The 27,840-nt window shown below is 38.7% G+C and overlaps 1 protein-coding gene across 1 annotated transcript in view; it reads left to right on the top strand.

Annotated features, from left to right (window-relative positions):
- NSUN3 (NOP2/Sun RNA methyltransferase 3) overlaps positions 1-27,840 on the top strand; it is a 106,601-nt gene that overhangs the window by 63,475 nt on the left and 15,286 nt on the right. The gene's annotated exons all lie outside the window — the stretch shown is intronic.

The raw sequence follows: 27,840 nt of genomic DNA, 5'->3' as shown, positions 1-27,840 counted from the left end.
ACTCTCAGGCTGACGTTGGAGCTATAATATCCTCCAGGTCCCGTGGGTCTCTGAAGGATATTCGAATGAAAGTTTATAAGTTAACTAATATCTGCTGATAATCTACCACTTGTTCTGAAAGCCCTAATGGCATCTGAAAACATTAAAAAGAATGTCATAATTTGAAATGGCTTCTGGCTGCAAAGTCTGGGAATCAAATAAAATTTTTACAAATTAATTCATTTTCATATGAATTAATTTATTTTGGGAGTAAAAACCCAGCAAAGGAATTGCTGCATTACATAGTAATTATATTTTTAATTTAAAAAAAATGTTAAATTTATTTTTAGAGGGGAAAGGAAGGGGAGGGGGAGAGAAATATCAATGTATGGTTGCCTCTTATGCATTCCCCACTGGGAATTGGCCTGCAACCCAGGCATATGCCCTGACTGGGAATTGAACTGAGATCCTCCAGTTCGCAGGCCTGCGCTCAATCCACTGAGCCACACCAGCCAGGGCTTATTTTTAATTTTTTAAAGAAACTGCAAAAAAAAAAAAAAAAACCAAAAACTGCATATTGTTTTCCATAGTGGCTACACCAATTTACATTCCTTATACCTGAAATTTATTTTTATTAACCAGTTACCTGAAAATTTAATAAAAACAAAGAAATACTATGTCGATAGGATAGTTTCTGTTATTTCACTTACTGTGTGACATTTTAAATAAAATGGAAAAGAATCGATATGAGATTCTCATTAGGAAATGCTTAAACAATAGAGTAAAAAAATATTTAAATTGACCTGTAATTCAGTGCTAAGGTTTTTAAAAAAATAGATTTGACTAAATTTAAGGAGAAAGAAAGCCTGGTAAAATTTACCTCTTTAAAATGTAATTAACTCGATCAAATATTAACTCCGCACCTTTCTGTAACTTTTTATAAGTGAAGGAAGTCATCTCAGTCATGTGAGACCATACAGTCCTGTTGAAACTGCAAAAGCATATGCTACCTTAGGAAAGGACTGTTTGCCTCACTGGAAGCTATATGATGGAATATCTCATGACTCAATTCAACTTGCTACGGCTTGTCAGAAAGAATTTTCTGCTGCCTATTGCTGTGGAAGAGCCTTACACACAAATAACTCTACAACCTAACGGAATCAACAGAGACCAAAAACCTATAGCCTATTGAAAAATAAGAAATAAGACTATGACACCCAGCTATTTCCTAGCTCTTAAAAAGAAGTAGGAGTAAAATTGTAGATATGAACAAAATGAAGAGAGATTAGCATTGGTGACAGGAGAAAAGAGGGACTGGGCGTATTTCAGTTTATGATCATTAAGTGATAGAGAGACTCCTCATTTACTCACCTAAACAAGGTGTTAACAACCTTTCCAAAACGGTAAACCTTTTTCCCCTTCTTGTAGCACAGTAATCATGGGCATGAGAGGTGGAGGAATGAGCAGACCTCGAACTTGTGCTGACTCATGAACATTTAGCAGGGAAGGGTGACTGTCAGTTTGTAGCTCATAGCTGCCAACTCGAGGAAAGTGGAGCACGATGGTGGCAACTAGCCCAATGCTACTGGAAATTGTTTTGTGTGATGCATGATAGTTTCAGCTGTGAATAGCCAACATAACCAGCTGTGCCAGATTGGCACATTGATAGACATCCCTCTTGACTGGATCATAAAAAAAGACTTAAGTGTCTTAGATTATAACAAGTGCAATTAATAAATCCAACACACATATACAACCTACCTATGCTCCTCAATAAAAATGATTGCTTTTTTCACATAGTCTAGGATAGATAATCTCTGTTAAATTTTCCATATGAAGCTATAGCTATGCCTGTAGATGCATTATTTTTAGTGATCTAGTTAAGCTGACCACATAGAGTTAACTCAGCAGTTTCTTTTCTATCCCACAGTATTGAATTTACTGAGGCAACTTGATACAGTTTCAGAACAGGTGATTTTTTGAACCAAGAGAATGATTCGGAAGAGGTTTAAGTTCAGAAGAGGATCTGGAACATCGCTCTGGGGAGGACTTATATTGTCAGTCAAATATGTTTCGGAAGTGAAGGACACTATGATAGGCGTGAAGGATTTAGGATGCATAGGAAGCACATTACAATTCCCAACAGTTTTTGTGTTCATCTATCTGGTCACACCTCCTATATTCACTGAGGATGTTAGCATCTAGCTCATATCCTCTCCATTACAAAAATTGCTGGCAGGTGGGGACAGTTGGAGGCAGACCTTGGGATTCTTAAGGACTTTTGCTGTCTTTCCCCTGGGCCTTGTGCTGGTAAAAGTCAGCCTTGGTACACAGCTTCTTCCTGTACACATCCAGGTCCAGCAGAGGCAACCATAAAATATTAGTTGCTCTGTAGCTCCAAACACATTTCCCAGGGCCAGTCACAGGCAGCATCTTACATTGTGCTGCATCAGAGTCCTTCCAAAGAGGCCCAGAACAAACACACCCAATGGCCAGCTTCGGACCATGTCAGAGCAGGATGCAATTAGCTTCACAAGCAGCACATCCAAAGGAAAATCTCAGCAGACACGAGACCCTGTTGAAGTAAATTCTGCTTCATGTGGTCAGCAACTGCACAGCAGACCATACACTGTTGTCAGGGTTGATACTCATGGTCAATCAGCCTGAGGGTTGACCCCATGCATGAATAGGCCAACAGCAATTACAACAGGAGGGCCCACATAACCCCTACAAAAGACATCATGGAGCATCCAGCTCAAGTAATCAAGGAGACTGTGCCACTGCTTCCCACAGGACACCTACTATGTAAGGCCACCCAACCAAGATTGGGAGTCACAACAAATCTATCTAATACATAGAAACAAACATAAGAGGAAGCCAAAATGAGGAGATAGAAACATCCCCCAGTGAACGAACAGGAAGAATTTCCGGAAAAAGAGCTTACTGAAGTGGAGGCAAACAATTTACCAGATACTGAATTGAAAAAAAAGTGGTAATGAGGATGCTCAAGGAACTAGTAAGAGCAACAGCATGAAAAGGGACATAGAAACCATAAAAAAGAACCAGTCGGAAATGAAGAATACGATATCTGGAATGAAGATTACACTGGAAGGAATGAACAGGTTGGATAAAGCCATGGATCAGATCAGTGATTTGGAAGACAACATAGAAGAAAATACATAAACACAGGAACAAAAATTAAAAAAGAATTTTAAAAAATGAGAATAGTTTAAGGCACCTTGGGGAAAACATGAAGTGTAACAACATCTGCACCTTAGGGCTACCAGAAGGAGAATAGAGAGAGCAAGGGATTAAGAAACTATGTGAAAAAATAATGGGTGAAAATATTCCTAACCTGGTGAAGGAAAAGGACACGCAAGTCTAGAAAGCACAGTGTCCCAAACAAGATGAAAACAAAGAGGCCTGCAACGACACATCATAATTAAAACAGCAAAGATTAACAGTGAATAGAATTTTGAAAGCAACAAGAGAAAGACATTTACATGCAAGGGAGCTCCCATAGGATTGTCAGCTGATTTCTCAAGAGAAACATTTCAGACCAGAAGGGACTGGCATGAAATATTTAAAGTGATGAAAAACAAGAACCTTCAACCAAGACCACTTTATCCAGCAAGGCCACCATTTAATATTGAAGGAGAAATAAAGAACTTGCCAGACCAAAAAAAAAAAGCTAAAAATGTTTGTTACTGACAATGTAGTATTGCAAGAAATGTTAAAGACTCTTCTTTAAGAAAAAGAAGAAAAGAGAATATTCTCTCAGTCAATTCTTTTAACATAATTAATACAATGGCAATACATATGTACCTTTTAATAATAACTTTAAATATAAATGGTGTAAATGTTCCAATCAAAAGACATAGGGGAGCTGAATGGAAAAGAAAACAAGACCCATATATAAACTGTCTATGAGAGACCCACCTCAGCATAAGACACAAACAGCCTGAAAGTAAAAGGATGGAAAAGGGTATGATGCAAATGAAAACAAACAAACAAACACACACACACACACACACACACACACACAAGCCAGGACAGCAGTACTTATATCAGACAAAATAGACTTTTAAACAAAAACTGTAATAAAATATAAAGGAGGATACTACATGATGGTAAAAGGATCAAATAAGCAAGAGGATAAAACCATTGTAAACATTTATACACTCAACGCAGGCATACCCACATATTTAAAGCAAATCTTGATGTACATAAAGGGAAAAATTGACAGTAACATGGTCATAGTAGGGGATTTTAACACCCCATTGATATCAGTGGGAAGATCTTTGAGACAAAATCAACAAGGGAATAGCAGCCTTAAATGGCACTCTTCAGAAACAAGCACAAAATTAGAAGAAACACTGATATCAAACTATATTACAAAAACAAAATAGCATAGTGCTGGCATAATAAAACAGATATACATCAGTGGACAGAATTGAGAGCCTAGAGGACCCTAGAGAGCCTAGAAATTAACCCACGCCTTTATCATCAATTAATATTTGACAAAACAGGATCATACAATGGGGTAAAGATAGTTTATTCAATAAATGGTGTTGGGAAAATTGGACAGATACATGCAAAAAAGTAAAACTAGACCACCTTTTTACACCACACCAAAAAATAAATTCAAAATGGGTTAAAGTCATGCCCGGGCTAGGTAGCTAAATTGGTTAGAGTGTTTCTCTCTCTCCTCAATCAATAAATTTTAAAAAATGGATTACAATCTTTAATGTTAGTCTTGAAACCATAAAACTCCTAGAAGAAAATATAGGCAGTAATATCTTAGACATTTAAATTTTTAAAAAATAGTCCATGAAAGACATGTCATTTTTTTAAAGACTTTATTTATATATCTTTAGAGGGGAAGGGAAGGAGAGAGGGAGAGAAATATCAATGTATGGTTGCCTCTCATGCATCTCCTACTGGGAACTGGCCTACAAAACCCAGGCATGTGCCCTGACCGGGAATTGAACCTCAATCCTTTGGTTCGCAGGCCCACACTCAATCCACTGAGCTACACCAGCCAGGGCTAAAATTTTTTTAAATTTGTTTCTTAGAGAGGGAGAAAGAAATGGAGAGAAACATTTATGTGTGAGAAAAACATTTACCAGTTGCCTCTTACATGCCCCCAACTGAGGACCTGGCCCATAACCCAGGCATGTGCCCTGACTGTGAATCAATCTGGTGACCTTTCAGTTCCCAGGCCACCACTTGATCACAGAGCTACACCAGCCAGGGCTCGGGTATTTTTATACTAACATTTTTTATGATAGTTCTCCTCTGGCGAGGGCAACATAAAAAATAAACAAGTGGGGTTACATAAAACTAAAAAGTTTTTGCACAGCAAGGGAAACCATCAACAAAATGAAAAGACACTCCACTGAATGGAAGAACATATTTGCCAATGATACATCTGATAAAGGATTAATGTACAAAATCTGTAAAGAACTATACAACTGAACACCAAGAAAACAAACAATTTAATTACAAAATGGGCAAAGGACCTGAATAGATACTTCTCCAAAGAGGGTACACAGATGGCGAAAGACATATAAAAAGATGCTCAGTGTCACTAATCATCAGAGAAATGCAAATTAAAACCACAATGAACCTTGACCATATGACTCAGTTGGTTGGAGATTGCCTCAAACACCCAAAAGTAGCTATGCTGATCAGGGCATATACCTAGGTGATGGGTTCTATCTATATTTGGGGAGTGTACGAGAGGCAACTGGGAGGCAATGGATTGATGTTTCTCTCACAATGATACATGGTGGGGTGGGGACACACACATAAAAAACCAGAATTATCTTCTGGAGGGTGATCCCCTTGTAGTACAGGCTTCCCCCACCAGATGAGTGTTCTAGGAACCCATCTGTATCAGGGTACCAGCTGGCATTGTTGTGAGAGGCTACATTCAGCTTCAGTGAATTCTTTTGAAGACTCAATGCTTTGCTCATTTCATGATGGGTGATTTACAAACATATCTGCACACACCACAGGGAGTGCTCAGCATTCTTTGAGCAAAAATGACATGACCCCCATGCCTGACTTTCACTATTCACCTGATCTCGCCCGAGTGACTTTTTTTGTTTCCCCAAATGAAAAATGTCCTCAAAGGGCAAAATTTTGCTGATGTGGAAGAGGTGACATGAAAGGGCAGAAGCACTAAAAGGCACCAAAATCAATGAGTTCAAAAACTTTTAAGCAGTAGAAAAAATGTTACAATAGATGTATTGCATGAGATGGAGAATACTTTGAAGGCGACTGAAGTTTAAATGTGTATGAATAAATACATTTTTTATAAATAAATTCTCAGGATTTTGGGGTTCCCTCTTATAATTCTCTCTCTCTCTCCATTATTCTCTCTCTCTAAAATCAATCAACATATCTTCACCTGAAGATTAGAAAAAACACAATAAGATATCATCTCACACCTGTCAGAATGTCTATCATTAATAAATCACCAAATAACAAGTGTTGGCAGGGATGTGGAAAAAATCCTCATGCACAGTTGGTGGGCATGCAGATTGGTGCAGCCAATGGGGAAAGCAGTATACAGTTACCTCAAAACATTAAAAATGGAACTGCTTTATGATCCAGTGATTCCACTCTAGTGATTCCACTTCTGAAACACTAATTTGAAAGAGTATAGGCACCCCTGTGTTCATTGCAGTGTTATTTACAATAAAGACTTGGAAGCAGCCCAGGTGTCCACCAGTAGATGAGTGGATAAAAAGCTGTACACTTGCACAACAGAGTGCTACTTGACTGGAGAGAGAGAGAGAGAGAGAGAGGAAAAGAAAAAAAGGAATTACTATTGGGACACCATGGATGGACCTGGAAAGTATTATGCTAAGTGAAATTAAGCCAATTAGGATATGGCAAATACCATATGACTTTTCTCAGTGTGGAATCTAATAAACAAAATAAACGAACAAAATTTAAACAGACTCATAGCTACAAAGAACAGGCTGACAGCTGTCAAAGGGGAAGGAGGTGGGGGACTAGGTGAAAAAGGTGAAGGGACTAAGGGGAAAAAAACCTCATAGAGACAGACAACATTGTGGTGATTACCATAGGGAAAAGGAGTAAGGGAAAGTGGAAGAGGGTAAAGGGGGAAATAAATGGTGATGGAAGGAGATTTGGCTTGAGGTGATGAATGCGCAATACAACATACAGATTATGTATTATAGAATTGTACACTTGAGAACAGTTTAATTTTATTAACCAATGTCACCCCAATAAATTTAATAACAAAAAGGAAAACTTTTATAACAAACAAAAAGAAAGTGTCCCAACTTATTGGTTTGGATACCATTTAAATAACTTGCCTCATTTCCCACTCTATAATTAGCTAGAGTTCTACCAGAGGATGTGGTGGTATTTTTTTCTAAATGTTCTAGATATTTAAAGGAATAGTTTTTCATTTCTTATACTTCTATGTGAAACAATATAGGTATATTTTAAGCTGCAACACTTAGTTTTTTCATGGTGAATTAAAAGAATAGTCAAAAATCTTCAAAAACTTGTGCATTGGGCTGAGAGCTGTAAATTAAATAGAGAATCCACTGTATTATGGGCATGCTTGGTCATGCATACAGTGTGGGAAAGTTTCAAAATGAAAGAGGCTCAGTAATAAGGTTGGAATGCCAATGAATAAATCCACAATTGTCTTCTGGAGGAAACTTCAAACCTACAAGAAATATCCAAGGGCAGAACAGCAGATGAGAATGTCTTAAAATAGAAAAGAAAATTGTACCTCCGCACATCAAGGAGAGTAGAAAATAGGTCATTAAAGTACCACTTGCAGAAACTATAGAAAATCTTATTCTGTGTAAACTTATTAGTTACTCTAGAGTTATTCTTTTATCTTCTTTGTTTGAAATGTGAAAATTAATGTGATTTGGAAGTATGTCTATCTTTAACTTGATCTATGAGATGAAGTGGACTTTTTAAACCTTACTTGTGTTAATTTTTTTAAAGATTTTATTTATTTATCTTTAGAGGGGAAGGGAAGGAGAGAGGGAGAGAAATATCAACGTATGGTTGCCTCTCGTGAGTCCCCTGCAGGGAACTGGCCTGCAACCCAGGCATGTGCCCTGACTGGGAATCGAACCGCGATCGTGTAGTTCATAGGCCCGAGCTCAATCCATGAGCTACACCAGCCAGGGCTACTTGTGTTAATTTTTAAAGTAAAATAGGTTATTTTTAAGAAAAGGGAACACATCGTGAGCCATTACTCTATTGTAGGCGTTGTTTTAAGTGTTTATGTACTTGTTATTTTATTTAATCCAATCTCTTTTTCCCCCTTAAAGTTCTCTGACTACAACTGAGATTGAGGTTAATCTCAGTTAATAGGGCTAATTCTGTTTATGAACGTCAAGAAAGAGAGTAGATGGTAGTGGAGGACCAAAGAAGGTCTGAGCGGAGCTGATAAATAGAACAGGAGGGTCTGCGTGGGCAGTGGAGCTGACCGGAGAAGCAGGCGAAGGGCCTAGCCGGAGAGGACAGTTACCTGGCTAGTTCATACTCTTGGCAATTAACATTTATTCTGCTGAACTGGCATTCCTGTGAAGCCAGCATGCCAGCAGGCCTGGTTTCATCTGTTTGTTTTATTGTAGAAAACCGGTCTTCATTTCCAAGCAAGGTGTCTTTCCCTCTTCTGTGTCTCACAGTCTGGTAACATAGGTAACCCTTATAAGAAGCAAACCTACTCTGAAGCCAGAGTGCTTTTTTTTAAGATTTTATGTATTCATTTTTAGAGAGAGGGGAAGGGAGGGCAGAAGAAAGGGAGATAAACATTGACATGTGAGAGAAACATCAATCAGTTGCCCCGTGCCCTAACTGGGGACAGGCCTGCAACCCTGGCATGTGCCCTGACCAGGAATTGAACTGGTGACTTTTCACTTTGTGGGATGACACCCAACCAACTAAGACACACCAGTCAGTGCAGCCTCAGTGTTTTATCAGTTATTTATTTTAAAATAGAATGGCATATAACACATAGACAGACAACGGCTTTGTGTTAGCCAGAGGGAAAGGGTGTTGGAGGTTGGTGGAAGTGAGTAAAGGCAAGAAAATGGGAAGGTAAAGAGACTTTGCTTGGGGCTGTGGGCACGTGACTCAGTGTGCGGATGGTGTTTTGTTGAGTTGTACACTTGAAACCCATATGGTTTTGTGAAACATTGTCACCCCAATAAAGTCAATTAAATAAAAAAATAGAACAACATAATAAAGTTCTGTGTATATATACAGAACTTCATTATATAGTTTTATACAACTCTAAAGCCCATGAAACCTTAAAAGGTTTTTAAAAGTTGAAAAATAAAGTCGAAATAAATAGCATTAATTTAAGATCTCAAACAATGCTGTTCTATTGAAACCCAGGCTCTGGTACTTATTATTAAAACATCAGAGTTCAGCCTGCATCAGCTACCATGCATCACATAATCTCTCACTTCTTTCAAAAAGTTTCTCTAATTGGACCGTAGGGGGGGGAAAAGCCTTCATTTTTGTTGTGTCCTATTTTGTCTTTAACGTTTGATTAATATAGAATTTATATATTAAGAACATTTTGGGGTTTAAATGATCATGTCACAGGTATTAAACTAGGGCTGCTTGATTTTAACTAGATGACAACAGAAACATCTAAAGGGCCGGAATATTATTGTAACCACTTAGAAGATGCAGTGCATGCCTACATTTAAAATATATATAGAGAGAATAGCTTCAAGTGGAATATAAAATTACCCAGTTTCTCATAGGGAGTTCAGTTACCTGAGAATTACTGAGAACCCTCAAGTCCTCTGGTCTTTATTGACACTCCTGAATTGGAAAATGGGGAGTTTTCTCTACAAGTGTGTCTCGGAGGGTTTGCTCGGAGAAAGAAAAGCACAGGAAAATGACAATTTGGATAAAAGGATGGAACATCTTTGGCGCACAGCCTGCACAGCCTTTCCTCACACATCTCTAGGCCAGGGACATTTTTTCCTCGCTTATGGAAAGGGCGGTCATGTAATTTATCGTCCAACCAGGATATTTTTTGAGAGTGGAAGGGCAAGCTCTTAATAATGGAAAACCTGTTGTCCCTCTAAAAGTGCACGGGGCAGAGTGAGGGGGGCACTCATTCATTTCAATAGATCAAACAGATCTCGTGCTTCATGAGAAGGGCTTGTGTCCTTCCAAACACTCTCCTGCATTCTCCCTCTGCAGAAATGAGGTGGTCTCCCATCTCCGCACAAATAAAAGCCTCTTTAATCACAGAATGACTTCCACTTCTCTGCCTGAAATCTAGAGAATGAGGGTCTCGTTTTAGTCAACAACTCAAATGCTATGCTCCAAATGCTCTCTAATGACTTCAAACGGATGTTACTTTTTACGGAGCTTTGACGAGAAGATCCCAGCTGAGATCATTGATAGTCAAGATGAATAATCTAAGCTAAAGTAGTTGCTTTCAAACTTTCGTAAAACAACATGAATCACATTTGTAAAGTGACGTACATATATGTAGACCCATAGACATGAAAGAAGTTTTATTCCACAATATCCTTAAACTTGAGATGTACCCTGCCCGTATATACATAATTTAAAAAAAAAAAACTGGTTGTGATTTACTCAGGTGATTTCATCACCCACAGATGGTTTATGGTCCTCAGTTTGAAAGTACTGCTAACAAGCCATTCCCCTTCTGTTTATCTCCCTGCATGTACCTGTACCCGGTTCTCCATGTGGCTTTTTTTCTTCCTGTTTTGATAGAATGGTTATGTTGTGGAAGAGATACTGGCCGAGGGTGTATGTTCCCAAGTTAAATACCTGAGTGTGTGATATTTAACAAGTTGCTTAACCTCTTTGTATCTTAGTTTTCTCATGAGTAAAATTAGGATAATATAATAATAATGTAGTATGTATAAATTATAGGTTTTTATTACAGCTAAATGAGATAATATTTTAAGTACTTAGAACATTGCTTAGCATATAATAAGGGGAAAATGATCAAAGTTATTACTATTACTGTCTAAAATTTTAAAGGCAAATATACAATTAGTTAAGTGCTACCTAGTGTTATTACCTTATTACCTTATTACCTAGTGTTAAAGAGTCGGGAAAGTCCCACAAATACAGTCTCATCTGAAGTTAGCGTATGTTAATGTGTCTCTGAATGTTATTTTATAAACATCCCTTTGTCAGATGAATTAACAGATGAATGTTTTGTCTTGGAATCTTGAGGCTAGGGAATTCGACCCTACCTCTTACTTCTTTGTCATATTTAGCTATACGTTTATTTTTCCATTAGTATGCAAAAACTTGAGGGTTGAAGGCTGTCTTATTAAATTTTAAATTCCCCCAGCACTTTATTCAATGTTTTCCTATAGTAGGTGTTTCATAAATCTCTAATGAAATAAATTAATTAAACAGATTCTTTGCAATGTTAATACAGTAAAAACAATCTCAATAGAAAGAAGTCTATCTCAGTAAGAATCCCCACAGAGTTTGATGAAAGTACAGAGGGAATTTGATATCCAGATATCTCATTGGCTGAGGCCGTGAGACTGAAGGAGAACGCTCAACTTTCCTAGCAGCTGTGTTTAGGAATATGGGCTTTGTTAGTCAATCTGGATATAAAATTGTTTCTCTGTCACTCGCACAAGTTATATAACCCCTTTAAGTGTCAGATCCTTTACTTCTACAACAAGGACAACTAAAAGATCATGAATATAAAGTGCTGAGCACAGTGTCATCTATATAGAAAGCAGAAGTATTAGGTTTTCTTTAACTGTGTTACAAATTACTACAAACTTAACGGCTCAGAAGAACAAAACATTATTTTTACACAGTTTTTATGAGTCAAGAGTCCAGTACATTTTTAGTGGGCCCTCTGCATATGGTATCAAAAGTCTAAAATGAAGGAACAAGTCAGGTATGCCCCATCTGGAGATTTGATTAGGGAGAGATATCCCCAAGCTCCCTTAGAGTTTTGGTGCAATGCTTCTACTCGCTGTCAGCTAGAACCACTCTCCGCAACTAGAAGTCACTGGCAGATTCTTGTTATATGGGCCCCTCCATAGGTCCTCTCACTTTATGAAATTCTTAATCTCTTCCTTCAGGAAAGCCTCCCAGTCCCTGTAAGTGCTCACATGATTAGGTCAGACCCATGTAGCACAATTTCCCTTTGGATGAACTCTCAGTCGACTGTCAGTAAACTGATTGTGGGAGGACTACTCCATCAGAGTCACAGGTCTGGCTCATACCTTAAAAAGGAGATTATGTCAGGGTGTGGGTCACAGGAAGTAGGAATCTTAGAATTCTGCCTAACACAGAAGTAATTTCATTTTTTTGAATTCTTATTTCTTCATTCTGTTCTGGTTGAATGTTTATTTTTTCCTTCTGCTGCAAATTGTTGATGTGAGTCCTGGTTTCTTTCCCTTCACTGCTGGTTCCCTGTATATTTTTCTTTATATCACTTTGCATAGACTTCACTTTTTCCTTTATTTTTCGACCATACCCAACCATTTCTGTGAGCATCCTGATCACCAGTATTTTGAACTCTGCATCTGATAGGTTGGCTATCTCTTCATCGCTTAGTTGTTTTTCTGGAGTTTTGATCTGTACTTTCATTTGGGCCATATCTCTTTGTCTTGGCACAGCTATTACTTTGCAAGGGATGGAGCCTTAGGTATTCACCAGGGTGGGGCAACCCACTTTGCTGTGTTGTGGCCCTGTCTGGCGGGGGGAGGAATCAGAGGGGGAAAAATGCCACTTGCTGGGCTCTCGCCTGCTTTCAGTCACTTCCTCCACTACCTGTAAGCAAATTGGGCCCTTCTGGTCATGATTCCCAGGTGGGTGGACTTGAGTATGTTCTAGGACCCCATGGGTCTCTCCAATGGACTCATAGTCCTATGAGACTGGGAATTTTTCCTGCCACCCTAACACCCACAGGATTTTTACAGCTAGAGGTTTTGAGGCTTTATTTTGCCATGCCAGAACCCTGGGTTGTACAGTCTGTCTCACTCCCCAAGTTGTTCCTCCTGGTTTACCTGCATGCAAATGTGGGACTGCCAGCTGCCGCCTTGCCACACATCCTCTCTGCCCTGGGTGCCTACCTCCACCCCTCCTGTCAGCCCGGGTAAATGTTTCTTCTTTAACTCTATGGTTGTCAGACTTCCATACAGTTCAGTTTTCCTGGCAGTTCTGATTATTTTTTGTTTTTAAATTTGTTTTGTCCTTTGGTTGTGGAAGGAGGCAAATTGTATCTACCTATGCCTAAAATGAGGAGGGACTTAGGAACCTCTGGGACAATTTTAAACATTCCAACATTCGAATCATGGGGGTGCCAGAAGAAGAAGAGGAAGGGTAAGAAATTGAGAACTTATTTGAAAAAATAATTAAGGAGAACTCCTTCAATCTGGCAAAGGAAATAGATTTCTAAGAAATCCAGGAAGCTCAGAGACTCCCAAAGAAGACAGATTTAAGGAAGCACACACTAAGGCACATCATAATTAAGTTGCCCAAGATTAAAGAGAAGGAGAGAATCTTAAAGGTAGCATGAGAAAAGGAGAGGGATACCTAAAAGGGAGTGCCCATAAGACTATCACCTGATTCCTTAAGACAAACTTACAGGCAAGAAGGGGCTGGAAAGAAGTATTTGAAGTCATGAAAGGCAAGGATCTACATTCAACATTGCTCTATCCAGCAAAGCTATCATTTAGAATGGAAGGGCAGATGAAGTGCTTCCCAGATAAAGTCAAGTTAAAGGAGTTCATCATCACCAAGCCCTTAATTCTATGATGTGTTAAAGGGACTTATCTAAGAAAAAAGAAGATCAAAACTATGAACAATAAAATGACAACAAACTCATAACTATCAACAACCAAACCTAAAAAACATAAACAGAAAAACTGAGCAAACAACTAGAATGGGAACAGAATCACAGAAATGGAGACCATCTGAAGGGTTATCAACAGGGAGGGGGAGAGTGTGGGGGACAAGTACAAGGAATAAGAAGCACAAATGGTAGGTACAAAATAGACAGGAGGAGGTTAAGTACGGTATAGGAAATGGAGAAGCCAAAGAACTTATATGTATGACCCTTGGACATGAACTAAGGGGCGGGCAGGATAATGGTGGGAAGGGGTACAGGATGGAGGGGAATAAAAGGGAGAAAAAATGGGACAACTGTAATAGCATAATAAAATATAATTAAAATAAAAAAGAAAAGAAGTAATTTCAGATCTTCTCTGATCCAGCATTTAACTTTTGGGAAACAAGTGACTGAGAGAATCATGTTTCATTCCACCATTCCACACTCAGTGAGTGTGTACACTCTAGTGAGTATAAGATGAGAGACTTGTGGCTGATGTTCTTTCCCTGTGTATCTTTGTTACTGTGACCATCTTGCCAGTCTGGATACGATTCTACTGTATATATATATATGTGTGTGTATGTGTGTGTGTGTGTGTGTGTGTGTGTGTGTGTATCATGGCCCTTAATTATTTAATTAGCTGGTAAATTGAAGAAACAACTTTTTTTTCTCCCTGAGATTGGAGGAAAAGCTGGCTGTGTTAGATTTCTTGGTAGCTGGTAGATCTTCAATATAGCATTTTCCCGAGATTTTCAAAGATAATTTTATATTCTATTTGCATTTAATACTCTGTTTCTAGACCCTAAACTCAATAAAGAAACTACCTTACTATATTGTTCCTATTACTATTATTATCATCTTGGACAGCTGGAGATAACTATTGAGAAAAATATGATTGAAAGGGTAGACAGAAAGATATTAGTTCTTAATTAGAAAGATATTAGTTCTCTTTTTTATCTGGACTGTACCAAGTATTTTAAACAGATAATTTGCTATAACTTCCAGTTCAGTTACATCCAACATTGTAGGGAGTACAAAAAATGTGAATTACCTTTATTATCAATATATTTTCAATCCCACAGCAAAAGCAAGATGCAAATATGAAGAGCTAAATCTCAGTAGAAGGTGGTATACAATTATAAGCCCAATGAATCATGAGTGTTAAATGGTGGAGTTGTAAGCTGGAGATGTTAAGGGTGGCTGGGAGAAGTGAGGACCCCTGCTAAAACTACAGCGGTGGGCAGCGTGTCATCAGAGGCAGAGCACGAAGGGGGATATTCTAGGAGATTGGAGTAGCATGAGCAGATGTACACACACTGAAACATATTCGTGGCAGTCTGACTGCAGTCCAGACTGAATATATAGAAAGAGATAAAGTAAAAAAAATATAGATATTATTTGAAACCTCAAATATGAACCCAAAGAGTTTGGACTTAACGCAATAGGCAATGGCACCCTTTGCCTCTTTTTCAGAAGAGAATAATATTGAGTAAGTGTTCTTAGAGAGAGTGAGTGAATACATAATAAATTATTTTAAGGAGAGTAATAATTTGGGAAGTTTAAATTGGAGGAAAAAGAATACTGCTCTGGTCTGTATGATACCAAGGATCTGAGGCAGGGACTGTGTAATCACAGGCATTGGGACTTCAAAAGGAAGGATGGATGGAAAGGAATAAATAGTAGGATTCGAAGACTAATTAGGTATGGGGGAAGGAAAAGAGGAAGACAGCTAACGATGGCTGGATTTCCAGCATGGCTAATTTTAAAACTGATGGTAGCACTTTACACTCTTCCTATATGTAAAATTAGGATAATAGGAGCATTTACCTCATAGATAGCATGCATTTGTAGTATTACTGGTATGTATATAAAATGTCTCACACAGTGATTAAGTGATGGCTGGCTTCTAATGAGCAATTATTTTAAAATTGTCACTATCAATAATATTCTTTAATTCACAACCCCAAATTCATAAACCTTTGAAAATAATTATTTGATGGCGCATTCAATAACCTGACTTAAGTCTTTTGGTAGTATGGCCCTTCCTGAACTGAGAAGTTATTTGTATATCTATTCCCTGTGTAAATAATAATATATTTTGCTCAGTAAATATCAATATACTGAAGGTAACAAAGGAGTTCATTTCAACCTCATGACCTAGACGTGTCTGTTTCCCCACCTGAACTCCTTGGCATCTTTGTGATGTAACTGTGGCTCTCACCTGGTATCTAGCTCAATCAAAGGAGTACGTTTGGATACCAACTGAGATATTCCTAGGAGTGCTAAAAATATATGGTATATGTATTTTTTCTAATGTTTGAAAATATTTAATTTCAATTATATTGAATTATACAGCTCCCGTGTTCTGAATATAGGATAGTGAACAAGTATTACTGTTGATGGAAAAAGGAAATGAGAGCTACTCTGAGAAAGTTCATTTTGGATGGGTTGGGTTTGAGGTGGGTTTTCTCATCCAAGTGGGACTGTTCTCCAAGCAATTGGAGATTCCTGACTGGAAATTTCAGGCAAACAAATGAGAGATATATATGATGTATAGGTAAAATTCTAAAGCATGAGTAAGACTGGCTTCTCCTGGAAAGACTCTGGGGAGAGGGCAAAAAGCAGGGAAGTGATTACTAAAACGTGGGGTGGACATGCAGTGCACTTGATGGAAAGCCCTAGCTAAGCTATCCTAGTGCAGATGTTAGGTCAGGGTCAAAGCTAAGACAGTAAGAATAGTTTGGGATGGAAAAGGAGTAGGATAGTTTCATAGTTGCCAAGGAGAAGAACTAATTTTAAAAAGGAGCCATTGATCCCCAGAGCCAAGTGCTGTACAGAAGGGTCACAGCAAAGAAGAGTAACAACAAACAGATTGGATTTGGTCATTGTGTGGTGCAAAGATGGTGACGGTGTATGTTGAGCTCCTAGCAGAGAAGAACAGGAGGCGAGAGGATTTACAGAGGAGGATGGCAGCAGCCTACCTGGATTTCATCACTGTTTGATTATACCCATTGCTTGTTGAGCCAGGAACACAAGATACAAAGAATCACAGAACTTCTTAGCCAAATCTGATACCTTATTTTATCCCTTCCGTTTTTTAGTTAAGGATGCTGGTACGTCCACATCGGTTAAAAACTGCTGAACAGTCAGTCCAGTGTGGGCAGGTGTGCTCATAAATCACCCACCATGAACTGAGCAAATGTGTTGCGCCTTCAGAAAAATTCAGTGAAGCCGAATGACACCTCTCACGACTCCAGCTGATATTCATAGATACAGGTGGGTTCCTAGTACACTCACCTAGTGGGGAAGCCTGTGGGCCCCCCACTGTCCCCTGGTAGGGGGGCAGTGGCCCGCTGTCCAGGAGATAATTCCATCTTGGGGGGTCTCCCCTCATATACATAGTGGGGAAAAAGTAGGTTTACAGTTGTTCCTATGGAAAATAATAGTTCATAAATAAGAATATAAGAATATACTCTGTTTTGCATACTCGCAACTGTAAACCCACTTTTGCCCCAGCCTATAGATATTGGTTTTTATTAAAAGTGTGTTTGTTCACACTAACTGGCCTCTCACACAATTAGTATTTTATGGGGAATTGAAAATCTTACATATTCTTTTATTACAACTTTCAGTGAACCCAGTGAACGACTCCTGTGTGTCCATATCCATGACAGAGCATCAGCCTCTCTGTGCATAAACTCTCCCAGCAGTTTCATTCCTCTTAGGCTTAATGTCTGGAATTTGCTGAATCCTAGCAGCTTCCCTAGCAGGAGTGCCACAAGACAGTGAGCTCCTAAAAGGCAGGCATTCTAATCTTACCTTTCCTCTCTGGCACCCAAGAAGATGGAACACAGTACGTGTTCAGTCAGTGCTTATTGAATGAATGAGTGAGTGGACAAACGAGTTAAGGAATGAATGAATGCAATGTTTAGTGAACCCCATTGAAGAACCGTGGTGAGAAAAGACACTCGGCACAACTTTCACCTAGCTTGTGCCTGCTTTTCGGACCCAACACCCTGAGAAATAGGCCTCAGCATATTTGTAAATCTGATAGTAGCCCTCAATCAAAGGAACAAATCTGAATTGTCCCTCACAATTACTAACAGATTTTATGTCTGTAGATGTCAGTAACCGTTAATAAAGATTTGGGTCTTGGAAAAGTTGTAGGGTCGTAAAGGAACGCACTGATACAGACCCTCGCCTTCTTGTTATGTACTTCTTTGCCGCTCAGTCTCCCTTGAGCTCTTTGTTTCTTCTGAAATGTAGCCAAGATGCAAAAGGATGTACCAGAAAGTCCAGCCTTATTTGAAAATCTCTATCAAGAATGGCTTACCAATACTTAAGCACTTTCACAAATTTAGTGCACAAATATGTCTTATTTCAAGAAACGTGCAAAGTACTAATCACGTATTTCACTCTGTATTGTAAGATTATTTTCTTCCCTGACTGTGATGTGCTCTCAACTCACAGCATCTAATGTCACAGATTTCTAGCACCGCCAGATTAAAATACCTCAAAAACCTAATGGCTCTCAAGTGTCTCACCATAAGCCAGCTATTGCTAAGCAAACAAATGCCTGTGCTTTGCTCAGGCAGCCATGCATTACGCTGGCAGGGTCCCTCGCTTGCGGCTACGTTGGAACAAAAGCCTGTTGACAGGGGAACACTCTTTCTCCTCAGAGCCCTTTATTTGCTCCCACCCCATCCCCCATATCGGTAAACTTGTATTTTTAAAACAGCAGTTACAAAGTACCTAGTCATTTTGTCAGGACTTCTAGAAAAATTAGCTTCAATAGCTACCCTAGTGGAACTACACCTCTGTGCCTTCTCTGTCAGCCGACCCTGAGAATATTCTGGCCTCTCTCCCATCTTTAACTCGACCAAGAAGACAGTCTTCTGCACCTCCATGCGCAATGTATTCATATAGTCAGAAATCAGCCTGGCAAATCTGAACTAAGAGTGTGGAGAATAAACATTGCCTCTGTTCTTTTCCCCCTCAAAGTTGAGAAGTTAATTCTTGAATATGATGAGAGCTAAAAATTGGCAAAGGGGAGATGACAACAGCGATGTGACAACTGTCAAAAGCCTGCATTGATCAGCGAGGCCTCTGCCTACCCTGTGCCTTCCCAGGCTCTCCGGGGCTTTGGCAGTTGTTTTCTTCCTTCCTCGTTCCTTCTCCTGGACTGGCTTCCGGGGTCTGGCAGGGACGGAGGTAAGCCTCCCACCGCTCACACTCCCGGATTTAATATGCATGGTGGATAGGAATTAAAATTCAAATGAGTTCTTTTTTAAGCAGAAAAAATGTCACCATTCTCTTTTAAAGATGAGAACCTGAGTAATGCTTCTCAAGAGAAAAGGGTGGTGTCAAGTTATGAGACTGAGCATAGTGAGTTTTTGATTTATGTATAGGAATACTTTTTTTTGACAAAGAGCAAGATGAGGTTGTAATTGTATTTATTTGGCAAGTTAATGTTGGCTTTTTTTACCTTTAAGCCATTGACATATATTTTGTATGTCATGCACACTTAGTTAATACCACACAGTAAGAACAGGGACCCAGGGCAGGGGCTGGGCCACTGGACCATTGGAGAAAATCTCCAAAGAATTGGGGTGAGAGCTGCCTCTCCACGTTGCGATGGGTGTTCTAGACCACTCACGTTGTCCTAGGAGCATGACTTCTGTAGCTGTCAACCCTGTCTCTCGCTCTCATCTATTAATGCAACAAAGAATTATCTTTACCTCTGGCAAGTAGAAAAATTGACATAAGGACACCTAGCCCTTCAGAATTTTTTGGAAATACGTATCCTGGTTCTCCTCAACTCCATCCCCAGTGTAGCACGCTGTTTTAGCAGACAAGCTATGTATGTACCAAAAATGAGAATTATAAATCTCCTAGTCCATCTTTACTAAGGAATAATCATAGATATGAGCACATATGATATTTTCCAATGGGGTATTAAGGATTTTTTTATTCTGCTTGCTTGTCTACAGGCCTGATTAAGTGAGAACCATTTGCTCCAAATTCATAGTCATGAGATTGAGAACACACTACACCAAATATGAACTTATTGGCATATTAAATATTTTAAGCTAACAGAATTTGAGGGACAGTAGGTGCAGGAAGGACTCTCTGACCGCCCTCTTCTCCCACAAGCAGGTCATAAGACTCTGTGACAGGTGTCCTCCTTCTGCTCAGAGTCAAGGGCCCTTATCTCCAAAGGAACCGGTGTTGCTGTTTACCCTTTTACTAGCCTTAGCTCTTACCTGTTCATTCTATCACATTTTCCTATGACTCTCCACCCCTAACCTGGCATAAAAACACCCAGGACTAATGATTTCTTCTGGTCTTCATTATTTTTATGAAGGCTTCTAAGTCATGTAAAGCCTATGTCGAGTACATTTGAATTATTTCCTTCTGTTACTTTGTCTTTGGTAGTTTAACTAGCAGGCTCAGCCAGGGACCCTAAGAGGGTTGAAGAAAAGTTTTCCTCCCTTACAGTAGCTACTGTTGAGTTCAGGCTGTTCTGGAGAGTGCAATCCTCACTTTCCTGTTAACCCACGGAGGGAAGTCGCAAAGTACCATGTGTGCAGAGCAATCTCTGTGTTCTGTTACTTGTAGTTTCCACTATATGCAATGTCCGGCACAAACAATGCCCTTTTTTATTACAAACTCTTTTATTACAAAATCATAAGCATGTAATTCTGTAACACAACAATATTACACTCAAGCACATCATATGACATTTTAGGTGAAGTGTTCAAATTAAAATGATAATTATTATACCCATATTATTACCCTACCCACCACACTCCAGTAGGCCTTGCTTCTGCTGGACCCTGTGTATAACCCCTTCAGTAGAGAACAAGAGAGCCAGGAGGTTCTGAGCCATATTTAGCACTATGCTTCATAAAACCTAAGAAATCTTGTTTGAGATGTTAAGAAGAGATCAACACAGACACTGCATGCAATGCTGCACTTACACATTTTCAGTTTATGGTTCCTTCTTGAATCTCACCTTCAGCATCCCAGATGTTGCCTTTGTACATTCAGGTCTATTACCAATGATAATATTCTCCCATCACATGCCCAGGAAAGTCTTCAAAGAAGAGATACACCTCGTTGGAAGCACACTGTCTTTGAAATGAGTCGGGTTTCTCATAAGCCATGTGGCTTCTGAATAGTTCTTTTTCTCTTCTGTGGATTGTAGATGCTAATATTGTCTTGAAGATTACTGACAGTCTAGAGGTTGAAGACCTCCAGGTAAGAAGATGCTTCCCAGCTCATGACCTTTTCTCTTGGCTGGGCCTCACTTGCAGTGATCTTACTGCCCCAGGTAACTGCTGGTCGCCACACAAAGTCCAGCACCACGGCCTTTGTGTGCGATTCCTAACATGTCTAATCTAACAGCCACTCTCATTGGTGTTCTGAGACTCAGCACAGCATGGAGTATATGTATTTCAGATCCTATAAGCTACTGCTTTTACTTAGTGTTTTAAGTTTCTTTTCCTCTGTGTATATGTAACTTGAAGTTTTCTCTCCCAGAGTCAGGCCTATGACTTATTTAGCCCTGGAACCAGCCCCCTACCCCACCTCAACCTTAAAGATCCCCCTCATACCATGCATCTTCCTTTTCTTTCATGTAACATTAATACACCATATCATTTATTAGTTTTGATTGTTTTTCTCCACTATAATAGATGTTTTACTAGGCAGGGATCTTTGTGTTGTTCACTGATATATCTCAAGCAAAGAGAACAATTCTCAGCACTTAGCAATATTTGTTGAGAGAGTTTAGAATAGACTATATTTTAGGAACATGGAAAATTATAAGTTAGCTCTTTCAGAGAACAGTTCACTCAGGGACTTTCTTGGGACACTGTAAAATGATCAGAGCTCCACATTAAGTGTCCATCTTCTTCTCTTCTGTTCCATGAGGCAAGCAGAGTGCCACTCACTTCGGCGGGGTCCTAAGTGAGCTCTCGGTCTCCTGGGATCTGTGCTGCCATCATTGTGATCCTCACCTGGTCTCCAAGACGGCTCTTACTGATTCTTGCCTCTCAGAATTCACACTCTTCTGTAGTTTCCTTCCATATTGAATAGGGAGGACCTGCGCAACCAGTAAGATATTGTGGAAATGCTTATGTGTAATTTCTGAGGCTGGGTCATAAAAGACACTGCAGCTACAGCCTCTGTCTCTTGCATTGTTTGCTTTTGGAGAAACCAGATGTCATGTCATGAGGACATCAAAACACTCCTCTGGAGAGGGCCATAAGGCAAGTACTGAGGCCTCCTGCCAACAGCCTCCCTGTGAACAAGCCATCTTGGAATTGCATCCTTTAGCCCTAGTCAAGCCTTCAGATGTCTGCAGCCCCGTACAACATTTTGTCTACAATTTTACTGGGGACCATGAGTCAGAACTATCCAGCTAAGCTGCTTCCAACCCCTGACCCATAGGAACTGTGAGATTAAAAAAGGGTTTTTGAAATTTCATTGTCAAATACCACTAGTAAAGACTCCCCAAATTAGTTTTATAGGTGTCTTTGCTTGTTAATCAACAATTGTTAATGAATTATCTTCTTAGTAGGTTGTTGATGTAAGAAATGTTCGAGCCTACAGAGAATTTTTATAAAAATTTATTTGAGCCAAACTGACAACACTTGTTGGGAAAGAAGATCTCAAATGTTCCCAAGACAGATTTGCAGTTTCTTTTATATATTTGGAATTAAGGAAGGGCCCTTCTTTTGCATCTATAACTTGTTTCCTGAAGCCCTGCAGCCCAGCTGGCTCACTTCTATCTCTGCAACTCTCTAAATACACTTTTGCTTGTATTGGGAGAAAAAAGAGGGTTTTGTTGTTTTAAGATACTAAATTTGAAGTAATTTGTTAAATAGCAGTAGTTACAAATACAATAATCACTGCACTTCTTGAATGCCTTCCTTGTGCAAGTAAGTATATAATTTCTTGCTTCCACTAACCTTTGAGGTGGTAGTTATATTCTCATTATATGATGAGAAAATGGAGGCCCAGCAAGGTTTCCTCACATGTCTAGTTAGTGAAAGAGTTAGAATTTTATATAGCTCTATCTAACAGACTTTATTTTTAACCACTATGCTGTTCTGAGTAGGATAATCTTCAGAGTACAGGCTTTTGCTGGTAGTGTTTGAACATGGTACCAGGAAAACTGGCAACCACGAACTTCTTTCGGTTACGTTCCCTTTAAGGCACAAGGTGAGGGCACCCAGGTATTTTGAGTTTCAGGGATTATCCAAAGCTTCCCCCAGTTCCCTAGGACAAATGCATAGGTTCTCTAAAGTAACAATCATTATCTCATGCTAAGTTATTAATTAGCTATTCAGCTAGCTGCTTCCCAATGGAATGAAACACAAGAGAGGGAAGTTTGGAGGTTAGAAGGAGATCAGGGAAAATGACATTGAGAGAAGAGACAGATACACAGAAATCATGGTTTTCAAATGTGAAACCTAATCTGTCATTTTACAAATTCTCCACCAACTATGGCCTTCAAAGAAAGATACAGTTCTTCAAAGTAAGTGGCAAAAAACTTCCCCTGGTTTTTGTGTTTGTGTGTGTGTGGGTTTTCTACCCTAGTATTTTGTCTTAAAAATGGTTCTATCCAACAGTGGAAGGAAGAATATAAGAAATACATAAGAACATAGGAAATCTCTGACCTGAACTTCACTTCCACCCCCCATTATATTAGAATGTTTCTCAGTATGAAATAGGATTAAGTGTAATTAGTAATTCTCCCAGCAATACAGATATATATTCTGATTGTTTAAAAGGTTTACATGAGATTCAGACACAAAACTTACATCTGTGAGACAGGTGCAAGCTTCAGATCTAACTGACAAGTGCTTAAAAGAGGAGAGTCTAATTTTGCCAGATACATAAACTACCTCACATGGCCATTTTTGTGCTCTGCACTTCTGTTGTCCTTTGTGCTTTGAATCCTTTTGCTGACTTATTTCCTGCACCAGTTTTCTACAGTCAGCATCCTTTAAAATTGGCTTAGAATTTCGCTACAGAAAATGCTGAAAAATCTCTTGCTGATTGTGTATGGCATGTACCCCACATAAAATATACTATATCTCATTTTCTTTTTGAACAATGCTTATTATAAACGTGAAATTACAATGGAGTTGGAAAAACTCTAGAAATGAACACATGATTCTTATGGGATAAATAATAGTCTCTTTTCTATGGGAACTAACACTACATAAGACCTTGAACCTAATTCCAAAATACAAGGATGTAAGTATAGAGAAGAGAAGGTTGAATGTCAGCACAAATAGCCAAATGGGAGATACATTCAGCAGGAAACTTGATGAACCAACAGGGCATTATGGCAGCCAATAAAACCATGGCGGCATTAACAGAAGAATGCTATCTAGAATGAGAAAGATGATAGCCACACTCGGTCAGACAGTTGTTGTGATGTTGCATTACATCTCGATTAGCAAATTGTTAAAGAAATAGGAACAAATCCTCACGATAAAATTCAAAATGTTGGGGTATTTAAAATCTCTGACCTATGGGAAGCATATTCAAATATTTAATGAGTTCAGAGGATTCAAAGTTTATATTTTTAGTTAAATTTCAAAATATGGACCTAGAATCTATGCGTAGAAGAAAATAGACTGACTCAAAAGAACTAAGGAGAGAACTGGCAGCTCCAGGGGCTGTGTGTTTACAGTGACTGAAGGTGCGTATAAGGTGCATCATCTCTTAATACAAAGTCACTTCATTCGCTGTCATGTTTTAACCAACAGTGCCCAGGATTTGGATGAATCACAGTGGCAAATCTTCACTGCTTTGGGAGTGGGCTGGCGCAGTGGTGGGCCGAGCAGCAGAAGCATGGAGGAGGGCCGGCTCTTACTGTTCCTCTTGCCTCACACTCACTATGCAACTGGTAGATTTATCTTCCCTAGAAGAGAAATTTTCCGGAAAACCATTTGGCAGTAAATAGTATGATGTTTAAAGGTGTTCACATCATTTAATCTAACAATTTCACTTGTAGAATATGAAAGATATAAATATATAGCGTGCTTGTCACAGCATTAATTATAATAGTAAAAAAAGGGGAAAGAACCTTTTCCATTTAGCAATTTTTTACTGAACACCTTCTCTGTAATAGATTTTCTTTTAGGTGCTTGGGATATCAGTGAGCAAAATAAGTTTCCCGTTGTCAGGGAGTTTATGGTGCAATGGGGGAGACAAAAGTAAATGTAAATGTAACAAATTAATATTTATAGAATACAAGTGTTCTGGAGACCATAAAGTAAAGTATTGAGAATTGGAGTTGGTAGTTACCATGTGGCCAGGGTAGGTCTCACCAAGTAGGCAGCATGACCAGAGATTAGGTGATGGTGTTAGCCATTCAGATATCTGAGGGGAAACACTAATATGTAAGCTGATAAGGTTAACTCGGTAAAAGGTAAAAAGTTAAAAAAAAACTTTGAAATTGAGTTTTTTTAACCTAGGAAAGACTAACAATATAGTATTCAGAGAAATAAACAGGGTATAAACTCTGTATTAAGTATTACAGTTTTTTATTATGTACATACATATTCATTTTTCAATGAATATTTATTAAGCACCTATTTGTTTACTTTATAAACGTGTATCTAGCACTTATATTTCAAGCACTGTGAAGCATTTGAAAATATTAATGTCATTAAATTTTTATAACTTCATAATGAGGTAGGAGCTATTTTGACCTTTTGAGTGGGAAAGATGTTAATTAATTACCTAAGGTCACATAGTCAGGACAATCAGAGCATAGTTTTGCTCTGAGTCTGTGTTCTTTATCCACATAGTCTTTCTCTTCTTTGCTAGGTACTATTTGGGCATGAGGGAGGAAGCCAAACACACAAATGTGTGCCAAGTAAAAAGTTCTGGAAAGATATGTCAAATGTTAATATTGGTTTTTCTGTGTGGGTAGAATTATATGTAATATTATCTTGCATACATTAGTACATTTTCCAATTTTTCTATAATTAAGACTTTTAAAATTATAACTAGAATACTATATATTTTTAATAATACAGTACTTTGTACAGTGATTATAATAATAAAAGTATACACAATTAAAGCTTAAAAGAAGACCCAGAACAAGATTTTGGTCTCCCCTACTTTAGGCAATTTTTTTTTCCCTTAGCTCTGTTTCTGGTGCATACTATAGTCCGCATAATATGATAGACAACTCTACTGGAAGTCAGGCTCTATTGGGACACACTTCTGACACTGGGAAGCTCTGAACCTTTCAACAAGTTGCTTAACCAGTCTGGATTTTGGTTTCCTCTTTTGTAAAATTAGAGGACTGGACTACTTGGAATCTGGTACCTTTCATTTATGACTTTTCATGATTCTATGTATTACAGTAACTAAAAAGCTAGTGATTTTAAGGTAGACAATAGAATACCATTTTATTAGCTTGCAAAGTAAAATTAAGTGACGCGCAAACAAAAATTCTTGAAGTCTGTATTATAAATTGATTTTTTTGATGTAATCAAACTACAAAATCTCAGACATTGCTTGTAGCAATATTTTATTTCCCCAGAAAAGACACACAAAAGAAAAAATAAACAAATGGGACTATATAGAACTAAAAAGTTTTTGCACAACAAGAAATCATCAACAAAATAAAAAGACCACCCTTACAGAATAGGAGAACATATTCACTGATACATCTGACAAAGGGTTAATATCTAAATTTGTAAAGTACTTACAAAACTCAAACCAAAACAAACGAACAAACAATGCAATTAAAAAGTAGGCAGAGGGCCTGAGTAGGCACTTCTCCAAAGAGGACATACAGATGGCCAATAGGCATATGAAAGGATGCTCCATGTCACTAATCATCAGAGAAAAGGAAATTAAAACCACAGTGATAGATCACCTCACACCTGTCAGAATGGCCATCATCAGTAATCAACGAACACGCGTAGTGAAGATGTGGAGAAGCGGGAATGCTGTTGCGCTGTTGGTGGGCCTGCAGATTAGTGCAGCCACTGTGGAAAGCGGTATGGGGATACCTCAAAAAGTTAAAAATGGATGTACTTTTTGACCCAGCTATCCCACTTCTGGGAATATATCCAAAGAAAACCGAAACAGTAATTGGAAAGAACATAAGCACCCCTGTGTTCATTGCAGTGTTATTTACAAGAGCCAAGATATGGAAGCAGCCCAAGTGTCCATCAGGAGATGAGTGGATAAAACAACTATGGGACATTTACACAATGGAATACTACTCTGCTGTAAAAAAGAAGAAAATTTTACCCTTTGGACCTGGAGAGCATCATGCTAAGTGAAACAAGCCATTCAGAGAAAGACAGATACCATATGATTTCACTCACATGTGGAATCTAATGAACAAACTGAACTAACAAGGAGATGGGGACACACTCATAGATGGAGAGCAGGATGGCAGCTAGCTGGGAGGTTGGGGGTGGATGAATTGAGATAAAGGAAAAAGGACGCATGGACACGGACAACAGTGTGGTGATTGCTGGGGGGAGGGGGTATAAGGGGACTAAATGGTAATGGGAAAACATACAATAAAGATCAAATAAAAATAATATTTTATAAATAAAAATAGTTAATTAGCATATTTATTAATTAATACATGAAAAGAAGATAATAATATCACTTTAGGAAGTTTAAAATTACTATGACATGCATAGAAATACATGTCATTCAATAATTAGAACATTCTACAGTAGAGACTGCCAACTTTAGAGTTAGAAGTTTGCTTTTGGAATCAGAGTAAGAGAACAGACTGACAACTGCCTGAAGGGAGAGGATTTCTGGAGCTGGGTGAAAAAGGTGAAGGATTAAGCAAAAACAAAAACAGAAACAACCTCCCCCCCCCAAATCACAACCGATAGACTGGGGCAACAGTATGGTGATTAGCAGAGGGGAAGGGGAGGGGGAAGGTAGAAGAGGGTAAAGGGGGGATAAATAGT

The sequence above is a fragment of the Sturnira hondurensis genome, unplaced genomic scaffold (genome assembly GCF_014824575.4).
Source record: "Sturnira hondurensis isolate 20B ecotype Veracruz unplaced genomic scaffold, ASM1482457v3 Scaffold0010428, whole genome shotgun sequence".
Classification (NCBI taxonomy): Eukaryota; Metazoa; Chordata; class Mammalia; order Chiroptera; family Phyllostomidae; genus Sturnira; species Sturnira hondurensis.
This window is presented reverse-complemented; position numbering and strand designations above follow the sequence as displayed.